Source organism: Rosa chinensis, chromosome 4 (genome assembly GCF_002994745.2).
Source record: "Rosa chinensis cultivar Old Blush chromosome 4, RchiOBHm-V2, whole genome shotgun sequence".
NCBI classification, from domain to species: domain Eukaryota; kingdom Viridiplantae; phylum Streptophyta; class Magnoliopsida; order Rosales; family Rosaceae; genus Rosa; species Rosa chinensis.
In genome coordinates, this window is record NC_037091.1 from 39,767,827 (window position 1) to 39,774,931 (window position 7,105).

The 7,105-nt window shown below is 34.7% G+C and overlaps 1 non-coding gene across 1 annotated transcript; it reads left to right on the forward strand.

The window, feature by feature from the left end:
• Nucleotides 1–6,687: 6,687 nt before the first annotated feature.
• TRNAD-GUC lies at nt 6,688–6,759 on the forward strand. Its single transcript has one exon. It is a non-coding gene; the product is annotated as a tRNA-Asp (tRNA).
• The last annotated feature ends 346 nt before the right edge of the window (nt 6,760–7,105 follow it).

Below are 7,105 nucleotides of genomic sequence, written 5' to 3' on the forward strand. Positions count from 1 at the left end.
ACAACAAATTCTTTGTATTAACCATCGTGTGAGCAACATAAGGTTTGTTGTTTGAGCTTGATTCTCACAATATTATTTTGAGTTGTTGTTTGTTCATTATGTAATTCATACTTGGAATCCCTTTCCAAAAATAATACTCCATATTACCATATAAAACCACACTCTAATCCATATCATTCAAGTAGCATTTTTCAAACATCCAAACATTCAAGTTACTAGATAATATACCAAACAAGAAAGCATTCCTAGCTGCGACCTACACATGAATCAAAAGCATCCCTAGCTATTCCTAGCTGCTAGCTAGACCCATGAATCAAACTTGGTAGCTCACATGCTGAAAAGGAGGTAATCCATAGTACTTGCTTCTCGAGCTCTAAGATCCCACTCCAACTCATTTATGTTGCTTCTTGAGCTTTGGATTATTATAGTAAAGGATGCATCATTGGTTATGGTTCTGATATCTTCTTTCCCAGTCCTCACTCGCATATACCGGCATAGTCTTTGTGTCATATGAAAAAGGACTAGGAATAACCCTGCAAGTTGGACAACTCAAATGGGTTAGCAAATCAATATATGCTATAAAAAAAGAAGAAGAACAAATCAGAGAAAACACAGAGACAGGGTGAAAAGAAGAATCAAAGAGAACACAAAGAACCAATAAATAAATAGGGGTATACAAACTCTCTGTTTTTTCCCCCCAAAAGGATGTAATCTTTGAAATCCTAAACTGAAGCAATTAAGCTTGTTAATTAGGTGCGAATGGCAGCCCATATCGTTCGTTCCTCCACAATTCTTGATTTATCCTCCTTACAGAACCACCAAGATCGACAACCGTCTTAGTTTATAACTCCTTATCAAATAGAAAATTTATAATTACTTATCACTATTGCAAATGCACATATGGAATTAAAAAACTAAAAGCAGCCGTGATATGAACTAATCAAGGAATCTAGTAGTTTCAATATAATCTCAGGAAAACTACAACAAGAAAATTTGATTCGGATAGGCAAGCAAGAAAACTCATCCTTGCTCAACTCATTGCCTAAGCAGCTACTCACATAGTCAACAATAATGTGATACAAAAGTTTTAAGATTTTACTTCTACACGAGTTTGATTAACCTGAATGATAGATAAGCCAAAAGCAACAGGGAGCCACAGTTTTCCAATAAACAACAATTGGGGCACCTGATATTTAATTCAAAAGCAGTATATAAACAATCAATGAAAAAACAAAAACAAAAAACAGAAAGATAAACAAATCAGAAAATGAGTGATTTATACAAAAACCTGTTTTTGAATCCTAAAGTCCACCTTAATCTGATAAATATCAACATGAAAGATACATTTGTCAAATTAATGTGGATTGAAAAATTAAGGTACCTCCACCACAGTTTCCAGGCGGCTCTAGCTGCAGCTTGTGTTTTTGGATCATATATTACACATTAATTCCTATATAAAACAACTAACTTGAATCCTAGCTAACTTAGGAACAAATTGATGATCAACTACTTAATAAACTATGACATTGAGTAATTTGAACATTAAAGAGTTGCATATAAACAATACAACAAGCTAATACACCCACTGAGGGTCTGAGGCATTGCTTTAGCAGAATTAGAACCAAAATGATTGTTAATTCATAATTAAACAAAACCAAATACCAACAGCTATTATAAAGAAAAAGATTTGAAACAGCAGCTATAATATAAAGTACAGTGACTAGTCATCTGTACAGAAAGTACAATCAGTAAGCACGACATCCAAATGAATGATGAAAGTTATATCTTCAATAATGTAAAAAGTGGGCAGTTATCATGCATATAAACTATTTTCTTATGTACTCTTCAAAAAATTGACAACTAAAGGAATAAAATATCTCAAATCCACAATCAACTAGATACAAACAAAGTGAAATTAACCATACCGCCTCTTTGGAAATTACTGCTAGTTCGCTTGGCTTAATCCCTTACTTGGCAAACTCCTGAGCTACATATCCCTATAGTATTTGGAAAACAAATAATAAATCATTCCACAGTGATCAAGGCTTTCACAACACTAACTATCCAAAGTGAAAACAACTTTCCGATACGTGATCGTATCATCAACTCTCACAATTAACCTAATTTCTGAACTAGAACAACTATAGCAGCACACATTGACCTTAAGAACGATAAGTGCTAAAAAATTTATAGCTGAAATACATAGATCTATGTATAGGAAGATAACTATACTTATCAAACTCGCCTAAACTTTATTGCTCGCAACATGGAGGAATGCGATGATTACCACATGCTGCTTACACAGTCAGAAAATGTTTTTTGAAATAGACAATTTGGACCTAAGAAAATACAAAGGCCATGTGAAATTGGGATCATTTTGGATATAGCCAGATGCCTTTCTTGTCCAATCAAATAAACAAAGCTGAGGAAGGTGGGATCAGATGGACACAAATTGACAATGACTGTGTTGAAAGTATTGACAGAAAACTAGAACTTTCAGCAACAGAAAATAAAACCAGACCTTTTGACACAAATAACTAAATAAGAAGAGAGTATATATACCATGCAATATAAGTGACAATGTTACTTGTTGTTCCTGCAAGAAGTCAACAAACAAAAGCACCAGCCCCACTGCATAGTAAACCATGAAAGTGAGCAGCAATAACAAAAGCTTCTGGCAAGTTAGGAGAAAGCGTATAATTCATGGAAAACAAATGTACCTCGGAAACACAAAAATATGGTCACGACTGCAAGATCACCGGAAATATGGCATTTGACTCAACACTTGTAATTATTGAACACTTGAGATTATAACATAACAACCTATTGCTTTGCAAGCAAAACACTGGATGCAAAGGAAGAACAACAAACACCCAAGACTTATAGTTCAAACAAAACCGCAACGACTTTACCTTCACATATGTCTGGTTAATCTCTTTATCATTAAGACCACCCAACATTCGAACACATTTTGTATACATCGGCACAAAAAATAGGTCTGCTTCTTCTTTCTTCCTCATACGGAATCTCAACTCTTGCAGTAGCCTGTGTATTTTCGCCTAAATTTTATAATCAAGCAAAATCAAGACCCATGAATTAAATTTCTACTAATCATTTCAAGATTTTATTTCTTTTTCTCCATTTAACAACTTCCTCAGCAAAAACTCAAACCTCGAAACCAATTATTCTACACAAATCTTGCTATGAAATGTAACAATTTCAATCCTCAAATGAACTAAACAATAAAACAAACAACAATTCCTCCATAGTAGCAAAAGTAACTGATTCAAAATTACCGCAATTGAACTAAGGGATAACAAATGCTTACTTGAGTGCCCCACTAGCCTTTCAAGCAAGAGCTGGAATCAATAGCGCCATCCCTGACGAACCCATCAGCTGCTCATCCAAGTTGATAGAAATGATGATGACGAAATCCACATGGCACAGTTTGGAGATAATTCTGAATTGGAAAGGCATTGTCTTCCTTTTTAGGGTTTTTTGATGAAGAGAGAGGCAGACAAGTGCAGGGGAGGAGGAAGAAGCAGGGAAGGTTTTAAGGGTAGAAAGCGTTTTGGGTGTTTGGGTGGTTTGAGATTTCAATGTGATTCATGAAATTTCTGGAGAATTTTGGGGTTTCAAAACTAAGAGAGAGACATGACAAGAGAAAGAGATATGAGAGAATGACTAATGAGGGACTTGATTGTTTGATGGCTTCACGATAGTCGTGGCCGTCGCGGAGCTTAGCGTGCTCAGGTAAGAAATAGCGCAGTTTGAGGTTGAAATGGAGTGATTGGGGAATTGGGGTTCTTGGGAAGGATTGAAGATGAAAAATTGGGTTTTTAGGGTTTTATGGAAGAACGGAAAGGTTCGGGTTGAAGAAGTCTTATTTTGACTCAAGTGCGGAAGAGAGAGAATGAAAGGAAAAGAAATGATTTGAACTTCAAATATTACTTCTCAAGTCGATCCTACAACAGAAACACGACACATTGTCGTAAGAGTGTATGACATAAAATCAAAATGTCAAAACATGGAGGGAAATCTACCGCCTGCTGCATTTTGGCTCAAAATGCTACCGCCTATGTTCCCACTTCACACAACAGAAAAGTATAACTTCTGTTGTCTAATTTCTACAGCTTGCACAATGTTTACCTAGTGGAAGATATCCAAGCAAGCTTCCTCAAAATTTGGCTTCTAGTTTTCAATCACACAACGGAAAATGTCAAGCACCGTTTACTAAGTACCCCAAATTTTAGATTTCAAGAGGCAACCAAGACTAGAGAGTGGAGTGAAATTTGCTGCTAAATATTTAAGACTCAGACAACGGACAATACTTAATTGTGTTGTGCAATGTAGTTCTGAGAAAAAAGTTATCAATTTGTTAACATTCACATAACAAAACATTACTAATACCGTTGTTTAATAGATTTTACTTAAACACACAACAGAAGATTTATGTTCCGCTGTGTGATTAGTGTTGTGTGATTAACATTTTGAAGTAGTGATCAAACCTGATCCAGACCAGAAGCGGATCCCTTGAGCTCCAAAACGCCAACAAAACTCCATCATGACACCACCGTTGTCACCGCCGCCTAGAAACCAGACCCCAGCCCGTGTCGGTCCTTGAAACTGTGCCCACGACCGCCCAAGCCACACAGAGACTTCAAAACAGAACCAAAACCAATCCCACAGTTAAACTTCGAGCACTGCAAATCCCAGAAGCCGAAGGACATTAGATCAACAACATTTGTCCGGCAGCAACATAACAACGGTAAGGCAAAGTCCACGTTGACGCGGAGTACCACTGGACGAGGGGAATTTCTCAAACCCTATACCAGAAGAGCAGTCTGAGTTTTTTGCAAAACTAGTACTTCAATGGAAATAGATTTCATAATTGAACAGATATGGAATAATAATAATAATAATAATAATAATGAATCTATGTAAATAGATTTAGATATATATATATATATATGTGGGTTAATGAAAATACTTAAGGATATTTTTGGTAGAAAATTTTTATTCTGGTGGATTCATTCTTAATACCTACTCTCTCCTTAGTTATCAAGGGTTAAGGACAGCTACATCAGCCCTTATTTAAATAAATAAAATAAAAAAGTCACATACTCTCTCCTTGGTTACCAAGGGTTAAGGACAGCTACATCAACCCTTATTTAAATAAATAAAATAAAAAAGTCACCGTATGTACAATGGTGGTCTGAGACCATATAATAATATCTAATTTTTTAATAACGAAAATCTTAAGCATTTAATCTCATAATTTGTGCAGAATCCAGCTATTATTTTTCTGGTCTGACAAAAAGATATTATTTAAAGAGAAAAAAATCTCATACTCTTAAATAAAGCTTAGATTTTGATAATAAAGATAAAAAATACTTTTAAGAAATAAAAAAACAGCAATTAAAAAGTCAATCAAAAAAATACAAGTGCTGGATTCTATTTAAATGAGTTCCAATATATGAACCTGTTTGGAAAGTGAGAGAAAGGAGGAGCATATAACCATTTATATATATATATATATATATATATATATATTATATATATATATATATATATATATATATATATATATATATTGCTGAACATTCACTAGATCCAGCACATACTGGTCCTCAAACTAAGGTCCTTATGTAAATTAAGGAAATTATTCAAGAAAAATATGGCAAGGTTCTCATGGATTCGTGCTGCTTTCTTTGTCATCCTAATCCTCAACTTTGCCATGAATGTTGTGGTAATGTGTATGTGTCGGCGAATTATTTGCGGGTGTATTGATTTATGTCTATCATATAGTTATTGGGTTATTTAATATGAGTTTTCTTCCTTTTAATTGCAAGCTAAAGATGATCAAAATGCTGATGTTACCATTCACCATCTTTTTCTTTTTCTTTTTTGGCAAAAAAAAAAAAAAAATCTTTAGATAGAGTGTTAGTTCATGCTCTAATTAGTAATTACCCATCATCTTTTCAATAGATCCCTCATAGCTTTGGTTTTTAATATACATGCATATTGATGGTTTCCATTTTTACAGACTGGTGGTGAGAAATCCCTCCGACCTGAAGGTATGAATCTCGTTAATTTCTTAAACTTTTTCTTGAATTTTGACAATGATATCATGACTAGAGGAAAATCTATTTGTTATTTCAAAACACTAGACATAATACTTTCCCCAATTTTAGATATAATTATAATCCCTCCAACCATCATATTTGCTCACAGTTCCTCTAAATAGCTTTATGTTCTCTATTTTTTTTTTGCAAAACTTGCAAAAGTATCCAGTCAGTTGCTTCGTGTACCTTTTAAATACATGTGCATTTCACCAAAAGTTTTTTCTTCTCAATTTATAAACTAATTTAATTTCAAAACTAACAAAAATAGAGAGTATTGCTCTTAGTGATGTGCGGTACTCTTTTCTCTCCAAGATTATCTCATTGAAATGTAACGAGACCTCTTATTGACGTCCCACACATTTACCGTTAAACTTCTTTGACTATTCCCATTCTAATTACTCCAAGTTTGATATCTTATTTATTTTTAAATTTTGAAGCAGAATGTCCAGCGGCATGCACATACCAGTGTTCAGCAACTAAACACAAGAAGCCATGTCTGCTCTACTGCAATGAGTGTTGTATACAATGTCTATGTGTTCCATCAGGTACATATGGACACAAGGTCGTTGTAGTATAGTGGTAAGTATTCCCGCCTGTCACGCGGGTGACCCGGGTTCGATCCCCGGCAACGGCGCCAAAAATTGATTCGGCTGAAATAGCCTCACAATTTAACCCTGCAAAATGTAGTTGTTAGTATAGGATAAGCAGGGATCGTTCAGTCCGGGGATTGTAGGGTACACCTACACAAAAAGGTCAATTAACAAATAAAAGAATAAAATGGGGGGTTTTGAAATTTGGTTCCTAATCTACTTAAAATAAAAACAAAACAAATAAAACTATATACAATGATCGACTTCCCTAACCTAGACCAATACCACTCAGAAATTACTAAGTGTAAAAACAGAAAATTCAGTTCAACATGCTACAAAAATGTGCCCACCTTAAATGCCTAGATAAGAGCTCAAATGAAAAGCCTCAGC